General features: G+C 42.0%; 1 protein-coding gene and 1 long non-coding RNA gene across 3 annotated transcripts in view; one reads left to right on the forward strand and one right to left on the reverse strand.

Moving 5' to 3' along the window:
• The first annotated feature begins 403 nt into the window (after window positions 1–403).
• Window positions 404–17,403, forward strand: part of LOC130362823 (serine palmitoyltransferase 3-like) — a 65,952-nt gene continuing 48,952 nt past the window's right edge. The window contains exons 1-2 of one of the 2 annotated variants that reach the window (XM_056567879.1): window positions 404–517; window positions 7,762–7,854. The gene's annotated coding sequence lies outside the window, so the exon portion shown is untranslated. The remainder of the gene's footprint in view (window positions 518–7,761; window positions 7,855–17,403) is intronic. The other variant, XM_056567878.1, reaches the window with a different exon arrangement.
• On the reverse strand, window positions 4,740–15,890 carry LOC130362824 (uncharacterized). The gene is made up of 3 exons (XR_008891588.1): window positions 15,683–15,890; window positions 6,065–6,108; window positions 4,740–4,890 (listed from the first exon to the last, which is right to left on the reverse strand). It is a non-coding gene; the product is annotated as an uncharacterized LOC130362824 (long non-coding RNA).

Raw genomic sequence — 17,403 nt, forward strand, 5'->3', positions numbered from 1 at the left:
TTCTGCAATGTCTGAGTAACCTTCTGATTGTTATGAATACTGGTAGGTGCCTGAGGCTAAAGCTCTGGAGGCAGAAAACTATATGTATGCTATGTTATATATACTATGTTATAAAACGTTTGTGTAATCAGTTTTTCACACAATCATGTTTTTTGCATTTTATGCATTTACTGCCTTTTCAAAGAATGCTGAGTATGAGCCTTTCTGCAAGTTATGGTTCCAGAGTTCCACTTCCTTGTGGCTGGGATATATGCCAGGTTCATTTTTGTAAAGAGCAGTGCCAGGTACTCTACAGCCTGGGCAAACATGCTGAATACTGGTTTGTTAAGCTACGGATTATTGCTATTTCACTACTAATAAAGACAGTTGTGATAGGTCTGGAGACTAATATATAAAAATCAAGTTATCCTAGGATTATCAACAGTCTATGCAGGAACAAACTAAGGCAGACTGACAAGCAAACCTACTGGCTGCCGCGGAGGGTAATAGGATGACCAAGACCCATCAACTAGTAAAGGTAACGCTTCTCTAAGTTTGTGTCCTTTTATGATATAGCTTTCTTGTAAAGATGAAAATATTATCCTTTGAATGAAGTAGAGAAATGCTATATAAAAAGTAGAACATGTGTAACTGATTTTATGGCTAGAGGGACACAGGATATTTCCTTAAAGGGAAATTCTGGTGGAAATCTTTAATCAACTGGTGGCAGAAAGTTAAACAGATTTGTAGATTACTTCTATAAAAAAAAAAAAAAATCTTAATCCTTCCAGTACGTATTAGCGGCTGTATACTACAGAGGAAGTTCTTTTTTATTTTGGATTTCTTTTCTGTCACAACCACAGTGCTCTCTGCTGACACCTCTGTCCATTTTAGGAACTGTCCAGAGCAGCATATGTTTGTGATGGGGATTTTCTCCTGCTCTGGACAGTTCCTGACAAGGACAGAGGTGTCAGCAGAGAGCACTGTGGTCAGACAGGAAGGAAAAAAAAAAAAAAAGAATTTCCTGTAGTATACAGCCACTAATAAGTACTGTAAGGATTAAGATTTTTTTAATAGAAGTAAGTTACAAATCTGTTTAACTTTCTGGCATCAGTTGATTTAAAAAAAGAAAAAAAAAGTTTTCCACTGGAGTACCCCTTTTAAAGAAGTGTAAAGTTAGTGAAAGGAAATTGATGACATTCTTCGTCTTGCATTAGTGTTTGTGCAATTACATAGCATGTTCCAGGTCTTATGTTATGTTGTAGGTATTTTGCGTAGCCATTTTGTTAGTATAGTGGGAGTGCATTGGCGTCCAGTACAGTGCTGTACTATACTGTATACATATCTTATATATAGATATGATATTATTAATAATACCATATTAAAGGGGTTGACTGGTTCTACAAAAATGTTTGTGTCCAAAAAAAAAAGTATACTCGCTTGTCCTGGTCATGCCACTTCTGTCCTGTGCTCAGTTAGGGTTAAGCAGTGCTTCCTGCTTTCTTTTCGACACACAGGACATGCATGAGATAGGCAGAAGACTATCCGTGATATAAGATAAAGCCTTGGACAATTCATAGTAGTCAAAATATTGGGCAGAATAAAAGGTTTTTATCTTCTGACACATTCTATGTTGCTCTGTCCATTAACCACTGCCAGCCTAAGCCTATGCACAAAGACAGCCCCCTGATTTAAGGGGTATTTTGGATTTATGCATCTTATCCCCTATCCAAAGGAAAGGGGATAAGATGTATGACCGCAAGGGTCCCGCTGATGGGGACCCCCGTGATCTCGGTGCAGCTCCTGGCATTCTGTGCTGGGCGCTGCCTCAGAGACGGGGACAAGACATCGTGGCCATGTCCCCTAGTGACGTCACACCACTCCATTCATGTCCAAGCCCCCTCCTATAGACCTGCATGGAGGGGGCATGGCGTGACATCACTAGGGGGCGTGACCCCTGCGGGATCCCTGTGATCATACATCTTATCCCCCATCCAATGGATGTAATATGTATAAAGCTGAAATACCCCTTTAATACTACCCATAATACAGTGAAACCTCTTTGAGAAGATCACCCCCTTTTCCAGACCAAATATTTTTGTCACCAATTTTAGGTTCCACCATATATTATGCATATTGTCAAGATGTAGGATCGCAGGGGTCCCACCGCTGGGGACCCCCGTGATCTCGGTGCAGCCCCCGGCACTCTGTGCCGGGTGCTGCCTCCGAGAAGAGGTTGTGATGTCATGGCCACGCCACCTAGTAACGTCACCCCATGAGTTATAGGGGATAAGATGTACAAAGGCGAAATACCCCTTTAATACTACGCAGAATACAGTGAAACCTCTATGAGAAGATCACCCCCTTGTCCAGACCAGATATTTCTGTCACCAATTTTTGGTTCCACCATATAATATGCATATTGGCTATATTCTTTAAAGGGGTACTCCGGTGCTTAGACATCTTATCCCCTATCCAAAGGATAGGGGATAAGATGCCTGATCGCGGGAGTCCCGCCGCTGGGGACCCCCGTGATCTTGCACGCGGCACCCCATTTATAATGAGTCCCCGTAGCGTGTTCGCTCCGGGTCTGATTACCGGCCACCACAGTGCCGATGGCGTGTGACGTCACGCCTCCGCCCCCGTATGACGTCACGCTCCGCCCCTCAATGCAAGCCTATGGGAGGGGGCGTGATAGCTGTCACGCCCCCTACCACAGGCTTGCATTGAGGGGGGGCAGCAAGACGTCACACGGGGGTGGATGCGTGACGTCAAACGCCGTCGGCACTGTGGTGGCCGGTAATCAGACCCGGAGAGAACACGCTCCGGGGACTGATTACAAACAGGGGGCTGTGTGCAAGATCACGAGGGTCCCCAGCGGCAGGACTCCCGCGATCAGGCATCTTATCCCCTATCCTTTGGATAGGGGATAAGATGTCTAAGCACCGGAGTACCCCTTTAAGTATCTTATTTATTTTAGTTTTTACATCATAAAATTGCATGTCGATTACTTTAAATGCAACAGACACTTTATTAATATTATTAGGGTGACAGTCAGTCTATAACAGTGATACTAAAATAGCGGCCTGTGTGTGCTGTGTGGTCTACAGCAGCATTCCTCAGGATGATGGTCAGGTATGAGAGCTCCCATTCACTGAATGCTTTCCATAACCAAAAAGAACAGAGGAGCTACTCAGTTTTCTCTTCTGCCATTATCTTATGATTATAAGTTTCTTATAATTGTGTATTTTATGTATGTTTAGGCTTTTTTTTTTTAGCAACCGTACATGTGGTCTATGTTCCAACCATTACATTGCCAAAAATAACTGATGTATGACAGAACTTGCAGTATAGGCTGTTGCTTGGTGAAACCCCTGATATCATTATAGGGGTTGTGCCACCATAGACGTTCATCCCCTAACCACTGAATAGGTGATAAGTGTCTATTGAAGTGCCAAAGCTAGGTCTATGATGGCATGTCTGTGTATAGTGTGCTAGAGATTACTGGTAACAGTGATCTAATGAGCTGTTACTTTCAAAGGAGTATTCCGGGTTTATACATCTTATCCCCTATTCAAAGGATAGGGGATAAAATGTATGACCACAGGGGTCCCACTGCTGGGGAACCCCGTGATCTCGGTGCAGCCCTTGGCATTCTGCGCCGGGCACTGCCTCCGAGACAGGGACGTGACGTCATGAGCATGCCCCCCAGTGATGTCACACCACGCCCCCTCCATTCATGTCTATGGGAGGGGGCATGATGGCCATCCCCATCACGTCCCCATCTCAGAGGCAGCGCCCGGCACATATAGGGGATGAGATGTATAAAACCGGAATACCCATTTAAATTCTGCCATAGTAATAAATAAATACATATGATGGGCAAAAAAATTTTAAATAAATCATCAATCAATAAAAAGACACAAAATCATGAAACAATTATATGCGTCTGGTATGTGGGGTCAGGGGGTACATCATTATGTTTATTTCTCTTGCGCAAAATGTATTGTACACCAAACTTATATTCACCAATGTCACCAGTTCCTATTTGTTCTACTTCTATGCCCTATGTGCTTTAATACCTTCACTGACAAAATGTATGTACTCTGATGGTTGTCATTCATGCAGAGAGCACAAAAAACTCATGCACAAGAAAATGGTTTCATGGGCACAGGCCTTTGAGGCCTTTACAGTAGGATGTGGTGGACCTGTAGGACCACCTCTGTACTAATATTTATATTCATCATACCCAATGTACAGGGCTAATAGATGGTAGCCAAGATACTACATACCTTCAGGCCGGGTTCAAGTTCTGAAAAAAAAAAAAAAAAAAGTATGGGAACTCACCCAAGATTTCCACTCTGTTCCCAATGTGTTCCTGCAGGACTCGAGCCCGGCTTTTAAACAGCCTAAAGCAGAACTGTAATTTCAAAAGATATTTTGAAACCTGTGGGGTTTTGTTTGATTTACCCTACAGAGTGGTAATAATGGGATTTTAGTGCTCTTACTGTTTGGATTGAGTCCCTGAGAGTCCCTGAAAGTCCCCTCCAATGTGCACAGCTATTTGTAATTCTCTCAATTTTAGGGGGTGGAACCATATCTTATCTCTTTGCCAGCAGTACGTAGAAGCTGGCCATGCATTTTGAGCTGCCTATACACGTTTATATAGCTTTGCTAAGCATGAATGTTTATTTTATTGGAGAGAAGGGAACAAGCTTCTGCCAGACAACTCTGAAATCCAAATTGCATGATCCTTTTTTCCTCCAGCACTGGTTGTCGGAAAGAGTCAGAAGATCCTTGTATGCCCTCAGCAGGTGCTGACTTACACCTAATCTAGTAGTAATTGATCATTTTGGGAAGAAGTTTCAAGGGATTTTCAGATAGTCTTAAAAGATTAACTTCAAGCTTGAACTGAGGTAAAAAACAAAAAAAAGAAAATTCACAATCAACCCAGAACTGCGGCTCCGTTGTCCCCAGCTGCAAGACAATGCCTGGCCTTAATGGATCATTGATGCAATGCCAGAAGTTGGCTGTAGCATCACATGAACAATGTATGTGCCATCATCGCAGCACTTCTGGGTAAGGACGATGGATCAGTAGCAGCTCTGAATTAGGATAAAGTTTAGGAGGCAGAACAGTACACAGTATATAAAAGTCTTAAAGGGGTTATACAGCATTTTTTTATTTTATTATTCGGTCCGAGCTGCCGCAAGACCGTTCTTAATTTTACCAGGGCTACTGCAAGAAAAATAACAGGCTTTACCTTCTGCCACTTCCCTGGTATCGGTCGCCTGTCTTCTGGGCCCTGGTCTTCCTCCCTTGTCTGGGGCGCAGCATGTCAGACTGCGCTGAGCTTATCACATGCTGCAGTGATGTCCCTTCTCGGCCAGTGATGGGCAGGGGCAGACTGACTGGCCAATCTGTTAGGACGTGGTCCGAGGGCCCGGACGGGTATAGGGCCTACCGCCACCACTGCTACTGAGGATCCAGGACACTTGTGGGGGACAATGCTGCCTGTACCTTCTGTGGGGGACAATGCTGCCTGTATCTACTGTGGGGGATAAAGCTGACTGTACCTATTGTGGGGGAACTCTGCTGACTGTACCTACTGTGGGGGAACTCTGCTGACTGTACCTACAGTGGGGGACAATGCTGCCTGTACTTAATGTGGGGGAACTCTGCTGACTGTACCTGCTGTGGGGGAACGCTGCTTCTTGTACCTGTGGGGGACTAACTTCTATGTTCCTGTCTAGCTAATATAGGGACAAACTAATAAGGGGGCTACATACTACCTACATTGGGGGTTTTCATAGTCCAGCTATCTGGGGGATTTACTGGCTACCTAACTACCTATTTATGTACATACCTGGCCTTCATACATGGCTGCCTAACTACCTAGCTAGCCACCTACCCACATGCCTGGCTACCTACCTACCTGGCTAGTCACCTACCTGCATATCTGGCTTCCTGATCTACCTACCTACTTGCCCTTTTACTGTGTAGGACACCAAGGAGGGCTTTATAACATATAGATGGGGAGATTATGTAGAGGAGGGGAGGACACTGGAAAAATGCAGAGTCTAACCTGTTTGTCCAGCAGATGTTAAGATATCGACATGGCGGTCTGATCTGAACAGAGAAGAAAAGGAAAGAAGACTCTGACCATCAGAAAACACGTAGTTGTGAGTCCCTAGATGTAACTGTAATCACTTCTTTGGTATACAGATCCTGTGTACAGCTGATATCTTCGCCATATGGTCCTGTATATAATCACTTATATGTTATAAGGTTTATATATATATCTGTCTGTGTATAGTGGTTTTATTCAGTACAGTATGGCGGTATTATCCAGTTATTGTGTAAATATTTCCTCCTTGTATACTGGTATTATCGCTCGTGAAAAATTATTTTACCTACTAAAATTATTTCAACTAAGTGTTTCATTTACACACACACACATATATATATATATATATATATATATATATATATATATATATATATATATATTATATGACAGTGTGGCAAGGAAATTGTGTATTTCCCTAGCTAACCCTAGAGAAACCTCCACCTGTGGCCTAATTAATGAGGTAGCAGAAAGGGAAGTGTGCTTCTAAAGAAGACAGACACGATAGTGTGGGCTCTCCCTAGAAGACTGCAAGGTGGCTGTAGGGAGAGGCAGGGTCCGACTGAGGAACACATAGCCCGAGCTGTGAGTGGCCCCAAAGAGTGGTGTGGACGAGTCACACAGCAAGAGGTTGCAAACGCTGTGTGTGAACAGTGAGTAGAAGGTTGCAGGAGGCATAAGTTTAACTGGCCAGGAAAAGCCCACCAGTTGATAGACAGGGCATGCTGGATTGTTTAGTTAGTGACTGGACGGTCTCGGGGTTTCGTTTTATTCCTGTGTTATGTTTTTATTTATCCTGCAACCTATCTAATAAAGCTGACAAGGGGCCGGACTTGCATAAAGAACTGTTGTTTGCCTGCTGATTGAAGTAGTAACGTGTCCTGTGTCAAGGACGATCCCAGGGAGAAATCCTTATAGTGTGTGTGTGTGTGTGTGTGTGAGTGTGTGTGTATATAATATATGTGTGCGTGTGTATGTATGTATGTATATGTGTGTATGTGTGTGTGTGTATATGTATATATATATATGTATATATATATATATATATATATATATATATCCCGAAAGCTTGTCTCTACAAAATGCTGCTAGTCCAATAAAAAGGTATTACAAGATACTGCAACATTTTATGGTTTGCATATATATATATATATATATATATATATATATATATATATATATATATATAATTTGTTTATTTTGTGTGTAGGGATGGTGGAGGGATTTGGATGGAATAGGTGCATGGCAGAAGTGTGACCAGTGGCGGAGCCTCGCAGGGGGTCCTTTTTTGGCCTGGGGGCCCTGAGTGTTTTCAGTCTGCCTCAGGTGATAGGCTGTGTGGCAGTTTGATTTAAGAGCCAGGAAGAATTCCAAACTTGACCCATTACATCACACTGTCTTTACAAATTACAATTGGTCGTGCAAAAAAATTACTTATATTGGTCTGAGGATGGAAAAAGAGAAAAGTTATGGCTCTTAAAAAGCAAAGAGGAAAAAACAAAAAACACAAAAATAAAACTTGGTTGTGTCCTTAAGGTCCAAATGTTTCCTCTGTTTTTCTATTTTTATCACACTGTATATGATCCTGAAATATTGAAGTTTTCTTTTTGGCCACTAAGCCTAATAACAAGTCAACACTTCATGTACTGTTACAGATCAATTTGCAGCGGTGTCATCATCACTTGCAGGATCACAATAAATGGTGACACCCCCGTATAGATACGATGAGATCAGGCCATTCACAACAGGTGAGTGTCAGAGCTCAGCCTCCTTACATACTGAAATCTGCACAGGTCACAGTGCATGCCTAGAAAACTCTCCTGTATATTTTTGCCTATGTCCATGGGTCTTATTGTAAAGCATATCTCTAAATGTTGTTAAAAGCTGCTCAGGCAGTATGGTTGCCTCCATAATAATGTAATAAAATAAAATAAAACTGAAAATAGAAACAGATTAGAAAGATATTAGTAATAATAACAACAACAATACTAATACTACTAATAATACATGTTTTAGTATACATTCCCTTTACATGTTGTGCTTTTGATAACTGGCTTGACTAGGGGGCCTCTAAGCTTACACATATAATGTTTCTGCTTCGTCAATCTAGGTATTACTCTTTGGATACTTTTGTCCTTTTTGACACAGAAGTATTTAACATCACATAAACCCTGCTGGAAAATAAGAGAACTGTCTACATACATTATATCCAAATTTACCCGGATCTTGATATTGTCAAACACATACAAATAAAGGTCAGATGAGTCAGAGTCACATCCACAGAGCCATGTGAAAGCTTGTTGTTTGCATGAATAATTGTCCTTTGTAATAACACCTTTCATTTTAGCATAAAATGTGCAGCACAACCATAACATTTTATTTGTAGGGGAAATTGAAAGGAAAACAACAATTTTGTAAATTTTGGGTCATTTAGTTTTTACGCAGTACAATTTACAGAAAAACTGACAAGTTCTCCTTATTCTCTGGGTCAATATGATCAAAACATTACACCTGTTCATATGTTTTTTTTTTTTTTTTTTTTTTTTTTTTTTATTACTGTACTGTTTAACAAAAAAAAAAAAGTATATTTAAAATTGCTGTATTCTGACCCCTATTCTTTTTTTTTTTTTTTTTTTTTTTTTTTTTTTATACGGGGATGTTTGACAGGTCATTTTTTTGCATCATCATCTTAAGTTTTTATCTGCACCAATTTTGAACATATATTACATTGTGATCCCTTTTTCCCCATTTTTCTGGGATGGGATGTGAGCAAAAATCTTTAATTTTGGACCCACAATACTGTTAGATGAAACTAAGACAGCAGCATAGGAGGCGATACACTTATTGATAAAAAAAAATAATGCAACAAGAAAGAGTTCTTGGATTCGAATGAAACTTTATATGTGTGAATGCAATGATGCAATATGTAAGTTATTACAATATTAGAGCTGAAGAATACTGTATGTCTATTGGGGAAAACTGTACAATTGAGGAAGGCTCTAGTATCCTGTTGGGCTGCCCCTAGCCAGAATACAAGTTACGGTTTGGCACGGAGGCATACAGGTTCTGTATGGCTTCTTATGTTCCCACAGACATTTCATGCTTGTAAGTTGCTGAAGCTGGTGTCTCAGCTGGTCCCATAGATGCTTTATTGCCAATACATTTGGCAACCTAGCAGGCAAAGGAAGTGTTGCAAACCGGTGGAACCATTCCTAGGAAACCCTTGCTGTGTGGATGCCTGTTTTAATAAATTCCCCCTGATGTTGTTACAGCTACAATTACCCCCTTGTCTTGCTACTAGATTTAAAGTAAAATAAAAGGGGTATTCCAGGAGATAACTTTTTTCTATTAAATTAGCTCAGGGAGGTTCAATACATAATGCAATTTGCCATGAACTTACCTGTGTCTGATCCAGCAGCAAACCCATCCACTGCACCATGAGGTCTCTAGCTCCATTGTCTTGGGGATCAGCCCAGGTGACAACATGGCAGGATGTAGGGTGGGCCGCCAAATTAGAGAGCAGGGATGTCAGGCCAGTCAGACCCATCAACTGCGTTTCGGTGTTCAATTTGAACAGGCTGGCCCAGACACCTATCATTGGTTTACCTAGCCTCACATGCTTTCCGGTTACCTTGTTACTGTGAACTGGACCTGACTCTTCTGCATAGGCTTCTGATTTCTGCTTTTGCCTGTTGATTTGGACTTTGACATGCCTTCCTGATTTTACCCTGCTTGTGCTGACTCTGTTTCTGTTCTGACACTGTCTTCTAGCTTGCTCTTTTACCATTCTCTGGTGTCTAATTCTGTCTTTGATGTGTCCGTCTGGCTCTGACTTGGTTTGTCTGATTATTCCTGTATAGCATTAGCCCTGTACTGTGTAGGGACCAATGCCCAGCTGGGGGACGCCAGTAGGGGCAGATCATCCAGGTAGGTAGGCACAATGGGGTAGTTTTAGTCTAGGGCCGAACCTTCCCCCTTACTCATTACAGAACCCTATACTTACCTTCCTTATTTTTTCACCGTTGCCACTATTATAGAGCTGTGCTCATGCTGCACAATGCTTCTGGGGTCAAGGTAAACAAGGTGAATTCCCTGCTAAGCGAATCAGCCACTATAGTGGTGTCTCATGATAACGACAACAGTGGGGGAGCAAAGTGAGTAAATGTTTTTTGTTTTTAGCACATTTATTTATAAAAGTTACTCCTTAGAACACCCCTTTTAATAGAAGTGCACAATCAACCCCCCATTATGCTTGTTAGACCATGCATGTCACAAGATACAGTATTGCTAAGTGCAGACATGGCTGACCAGGGGGATAAGATTGAACGAAGGACAATGCTCAGCCCACATATGCTAGACTGTACTGTGGCTACTACAAGCTGGAAGCACACTAAGAGTCGGGTCACCGGCAGATATGCTGTGCAGCAGATCCATGTCATGTGACCCTACCCTTAGGATCTATTCACTCATACAGTATCCTGCTCAGATTTGAAGCTTTGTTCAGTCTTTTATTTTTCATTGAAATCTGCAGCAGAAAATCCTGGACATCATACTGTACGTGTGAATATACCTTTAATTGGAAGTTAAGTGTTACAGGGTTTTTTACACTAATTGTGAAAAAGCAGGGCATAGAGGGTTTCATATCACTTTTGTGCACTTTCTAGGATGCCAATCCTGTTGCTATACCCCAAAATTGGAATTATTTTTCACAGCATATAAAAAGCCATTGTTGCTTCACTTTCCAGGCACAAAACCTGTTGCTTACCCCAAAACAGACCACTTGGAAAAAGCAACTGTGTTTTTTGATATCTCTGGGGGCATATAAACACCAGCACACATCTGCCTCCGAAAAGGGTTAATGTTTGGGCATTCATTTGGAAAGGCAGAAATAATCCATTACTGCAGTGTATTTTTATTTCATCTTTAATCACACCGGTACCATCCATTTACCTACAGCCATACATGTTGCCATTACTTTGAAATTAACGTTGCCTTAAGGCTAAGTTTCTATTTGTTTTTTTGTGGCCCCAAAAAATGCAATAAAAAAATGCCAGAAAAAACACCACAGCATTTTCCTGTGTGTGGTGTTTTTTCCTTGTGATTTTTCTGGCATTTTTTTTGCATTTGAGTGAAAATTGCATTTTTGGCCCCTTTGGCGTTTTTTTGGTACCCAAAATTTGTTGGTACCAAAAAAAAAAAAAAAAAGGATGCAGTATTGATGGGAAAAAAATTTATTTAACAAAATGTTTTTTATAATGCAATATAAACTTTTTTTAATTTATTTTTTAGGTAGTACTACTACTCCCAGTACGGTACTACTGAGTAGTAGTACCTGCACTGATAGACATATCGCCCCGGGTGTCAGTCGTGACACCCCATGCGTTCATCCATAATATAGCAGAGATGCGGAGCGGCTATATAGAGCGCTCGCATCTCTTCATTATACTCCGGCCAGTGATGTGAATAGAACATAATTCATTCATATTTACCGCCCAGAGTGGTGATTGGCCAGATGGTTGCAGCCAATCACAGCTCTCAGAGGGAAATATGAATGAGTGATGTTCTATTCACATCACTGGCCGGAGTATAGTGCAGAGATGCGAACGCTGTATAGAGCTGCTCCGCATCTCTACAATAGATAGCACGATCACAGCGGATGTCAGGAGTGTTACCCACTGTGATCTGTCCTTAATTGCAGGTAGTACTATTCCCATCATGGAGCACACTTTGCTCTAGGTTGGGAGCAGTAGCACCTGCAGTTAAGGAAAGATCACAGCGGATGTCACTCTTGACACCCGCTGTGATTCTCCTGTAGAATGTATAGATGCGGCCGGTCGCTCATCTTTGGTCCTGTGCACTGCCGTGTATATGTATACACCTATTCATATTTCCCACAGAGAACTGTGATTGGCTGGAACCATCTGGCCAATCACAGCTCTTTGCGGGAAATATGAATAGATATATATAATATATATATATATATATATATATATATATATATATATATATATATATATATATATATAATACGGCATTGCAGGGGACCATAAATGAGCGGCCGGCCGCATCTATAAATTATACAGAAGGATCGCAACAGACTCGGGTGATCTGTCAATTAGTACAGATACTACTACTCCCATCATCTAACAGTGTGTTCCATGCTGGGAGTAGTAGTACCACCTAAAAAAAAAGTGAAAAAAAGTGAAAAACCCACACACTCCATTTTTATTATTGTCCGCTACATTTTTAGGTCCCTGCCCGCACACATAAATTGATCCCTGTTTTAAAAATTACTAAAAATTTTGTTAAAAGAAAGATAGATACCATTTTCTTTCATCACTACTGTATATTTTATTTTTTAATGGTACTCTACGAAATTTTATTAAAAAAGGTATCTCCATCACTTTTTTGGATCGCTAAAGTCCAAAAAAGAATAAAAACCGCCTGCAAAAAACGCCAACGTTAAAATCCACATGTTTTTCTTGACGTTTTTTCACTCCCATAGACCTCTATGGAAGTAAAATGCCACGATTTCAGGGGGAAAAAAAACCATTGGCTCAACATACTGCGACTTTGCCAAACTGCCAAGGAGCTAAAAAAGAGTTAAAAAAAAAAAAAAACACCAAAAGGATTTAAAAAAAAAAAAAAGCCAAACTGAAAAACGACAAGTGGAAAAAGAATTTTGCGATTTCTCATTGATTTACAGCTAACATCTGGCCACAGCATATTTTTTTTTTGCGGCAGAATTGGCATTTTTCTTGGCATTTTCCCCCAAAAAAACAAGTAGAAACTTAGCATAAAAACAGCTCAGAAGTGTGTGTGTATGTATGTGTGTGTATATATATACATACATACATACATACATACATACATACATATACACACACACACAGGGGCGGAATGACAGGCCGGTCCATTCGGCCCTCGTCCGAAGTCCCGGACGGGGGAAAGGGCCCGCTTTCCGCCGCCTGCCACATTAAGTAAAATACAAATTTTATCTAATTGCCCGGCACACACCCGGACCCGGAGAACGGTGCTGCTGGCTGCTGTTTGGCATCTCCCAAACAGCCACGGCAGCCCTGTAAGAGAACCGCAGTGGCTGCCTGGGAGATGCACTTTGAACTCCGACGTGGCGCCGCGGCAGGTCACGTCACCGCGGGGGGTGACGTGACCTCACGTCTAAGCGCTGCAGCGCCACGCCGGAGCTCACTGTGCGCCCGCCGCCCTGCTCGCTCTCTCGTACAGGGCCCCACTTGTTCTCAGATACGGAACCCCGCTTTTCCTCGGGGCCCGCTTGTCCTCAGTGTACGGAGCCCCGCTTGTCCTCAGTGTACAGGGCCCCACTTGTCCTCAGTGTACAGGGCCCCAATTGTCCTCAGTGTACAGGGCCCCAATTGTCCTCAGTGTACAGGGCCCGACTTGTCCTCAGTGTACAGGGCCCCACTTGTCCTCAGTGTACAGGGCCCCACTTGTCCTCAGTGTACAGGGCCCCAATTGTCCTCAGTGTACAGGGCCCCAATTGTCCTCAGTGTACAGGGCCCGACTTGTCCTCAGTGTACAGGGCCCCACTTGTCCTCAGTGTACGGAGCCACGCTTGTCCTCAGTGTACAGGGCCCCACTTGTCCTCAGTGTACAGAGCCCTGCCGAAGAAGTGCCCTGATCTCTCTGCCAGCTTTCTCAGTCGGCATCTGCATGGACACATAAACAGGGTAGCCTGGCCAGGTGGGTGGCTTATGAATTGTATAATTGTACGTATCTTCTACCTGCCTTTCACCGCCCCCTACATGATGGAACAGTCTGACTTAGTTTTAAGTGAAAAATAATGTATATCTCTGACTGTGCCATCATGTAGGGGGAGGTAAAAGACAGATAGAAGATGGAGTAGGCTTCCCAGCAGCACAAAGTATTTCAGACAGTCTGCCTCACTACAGTTCCCTCCAGAAATACTCTGTGCTGCTGTGCTATTTCTGTAATAAATCTAAGAGGTCTCACCCAAGCAGGAGGCAAAAAAGGTAAAGTGTGTGGCTTATGAATGGACTAGTTGCTATTTTCTACCTGCCTTTCACCGCTCACTATATGATGTCAGAGATGAGTTATATATCTGACTGTGCCATCATGTAGTGAGCGGTGAAAGGCAGGTACTCCTGTGAAAAACTTTTTTTTTTTTTTTAATCAACTGGTACCAGAAAGTTAAACAGATATTTAAATTATTTCTATAAAAATTTTATAATCCTTTCAGTACTTATTAGCAGCTGTATACTACAGAACAATTTATTTTCTATTTAAGGGATTTCTTTTCTGTCACGACCACAGTGCTCTCTACTGACACCTCTGTCCATTTTAGGAACTGTCCAGAGCAGAAGAAAATCCCCAGAGCAAACATATGCTGCTCTGGACATTTCCCAAAATGGACAGATGTGTCAGCAGAGAGCACTGTTGTCATGACAGAAAAGAAATCCCAAATAGAAGAGAATTTCCTCTGTAGTATAAAGCAGCTAATAGGTACTGGAAGGATTAAGAATTTTTAATAGAAGTAATTTATAAATCTGTTTAACTTTCTGGCACCAGTTGATTAAAAAAAAAGTTTTTCTCCGGAGTACCCCTTTAAAGCTGAGTGGAGGCTGGAGCCAAGTTGGACTGGGTATCACAGACAGAGATCCCAAGTTGGCCCAAAAAGGAGTTCAGTGTTTTAAGTCACTTGGGGGGAGATTCATCAAAACCTGTCCAGAAGAAAAGTTGCTGAGTTGCCCATAGCAACCAATCATTTTTGAAAAGGCCTCCGAAAAATGAGAAGCAATTTGACTGGTTGCTATGGGCAACTGGACAACTTTTCCTCTGCACAAGTTTTGATAAATCTCCCCCTTGGTGTAGTTAAGGTGATTGGCATTGCCATCCCTCAAAGTACCCCATAGCCTCAAGTGCACTGCCCCCCCCCTATTCCTTTCTATGGCAAACATTCGTATGCATACTGGGTGGGAATAGGGGCGGGGCAGAGGTGGGGCCAGGGTTGGAGTCTTGCTGGGGGCCCTTGCTTTATTTGGTCCGGGGGCCCTGGGTGGTGTCAGTCTGCCCCTGTGTGTATGGGTGTGTGTATATATAAAATATATAATAGAAATACTTTTTTGTGTATATGTGTGTGTGTGTGTGTATGTATATATATATATATATTCCACAAAAATGGTGCAGCCAAAAAATTCAAGGTGCAAAAAAAATGTATTTCACTTCATATCTGTAGCAACGTTTCAGATCACACAGGATCCTTTTTCAAGCTCATACAAACACACATTAGGGGGTAATATATATCCAAGTGAACAATTCCACAATTATCAAACAATTACAGTGTCAATTAACATATACAATGTAAAAAAGTGCATATACTGTAAACAATATTATATATAAAGTGCAGCAGTGAGAAGTGCATATTAAAATGGCACATAGTGAGTTACAAACATTAAAATCGCTTGAAAACTCTTCAAATTTCATACATATAACACATTAAATACATACACCTGTACTTGTAATTATAATCATGTGTTTTGATATACAGGATAAAAGATGAGAAGGAGGAACGCTCACCTGTATAGGGCAGTAATGGCGCCGGCTAGCGTGGACGATTCTCCACGGCGCAGGTGCAGAAAGGCCATGACGGAATGCGTGAGAATACTGTCAAATGACTCTCCCGATCACGTGATCCGCGTCATCAGGCTTCTAGAGGTCATGTGACCGTTGTCATGGAGAGAACCGACGCCTTCGCCCGCTCTCTCCATAACTCCCGGTTGTAGATGTTATAACTATATACTGTGTCTAGGGAAGTGTACCATAGTACCTAAAAACTATGGTGAATGTGTAATAAATCTATATATATTAGCTAAATAAAAGAAGCGTATAACATCAGAATGGAGAGTAGTAAATCTATAATGGTTGTATGGGGACACCTTCCAGGATAAAAAAATAATAATAATTATAAATAAATAAAAATAAAATTAAAATCAAAAGAATAAAATATATAAAAAATATTAAAAAAAAATATATAAAGAAAAAGAAAAATAATAATAAATATAAATTATATAGAACATGTATATAATAAAATACTGCGATGACACTATCCTCTGGACCTCATACAATAAAGGGGACCCATATATTAACTCTCTAATATCTGCTTTCAATGCCATGGGACTAGTGTCGAGGGGCCCATTATCCATGTGCCCCCAGGCATCAGTCAGATGAGATGTTCCTCCTCCTCCATCCAATCATATTTTCATGTTCTACCTGAAAATAAAGATAAAGAGTAAAAGAAAAATGTTTTAAAAAAAAATGTGTATATATAATATATATACTCCTAAGTGACCTAACAGTGCTTTATATGGCTTCTAGGGGTCGTAGATAGTGTTATACACATGTTTTTGTGCTATTGGTGAAATAGATGTTTGTATAGAACTAGTTCTGTCAGAACCAGAACCTTTGCCTGAATTAGCTAAACCTGATGATGTCTTATAGCGTGCCTCCCATAGTGTGTTCAATTATATGACAAATGACTATGAACACTAGTAAAATCACATCTATTTTAAATCCTGTGCCTAGATACCTGGACGGGCCGCTGTTTTCTATGTTTCCTACCTTATATAACTAAACATTATGAGAAGGCGCCCTCTACATCATCTCTGCAGCTACGATCTCCGTCTCAAAACCCAATGGCATAGAAACATATTTTGCTTGGTCTCACGCACGTAGGGTGCTATAGAACCGGGGGGTTAAAGGGGTATTCCGGCCCTGAGACATCTTATCCCCTATCCAAAGGATAGGGGATAAGATGTCACACCACGGGGCTCCTGCCGCTGGGGACCCCCGCAATCTTGTATTTGTTTGAGCTGCACGCCACGGTGCCAGCTCACAAACAGCCGGGTGGCGACCACCGGGCCGGAGTATCGTGACATCATGACTCCGCCCCCGTGTGACGTCACCCCCCTCCACTATGCAAGTCTATGGGATGGCCGTCACGACTCCGTCCCCATGTGACGTCACGCAGGGGCGGAGTCGTGACATCATGATACTCCGGTCCTGTGGTCACCACCCGGCTGTTTGTGAGCTGGCACCACGGCGTGCAGCTCAAACAGGTGGGTGCTGAATACAAGATTGTGGGGGTCCCCATCGGCGGGACCCCTGCGGTGAGACATCTTATCCCCTATGCTTTGGGTAGGGGATAAGATGTGACAGGGCCGCAGTACCCCTTTAAGGAGCGATACTGTGCAGAGAGAACAGCCCATCTAGGTGCCGAATGCCATTTTGAACAATTGTGC

This window comes from Hyla sarda, chromosome 3 (assembly GCF_029499605.1).
Source record: "Hyla sarda isolate aHylSar1 chromosome 3, aHylSar1.hap1, whole genome shotgun sequence".
NCBI classification, from domain to species: Eukaryota; Metazoa; Chordata; class Amphibia; order Anura; family Hylidae; genus Hyla; species Hyla sarda.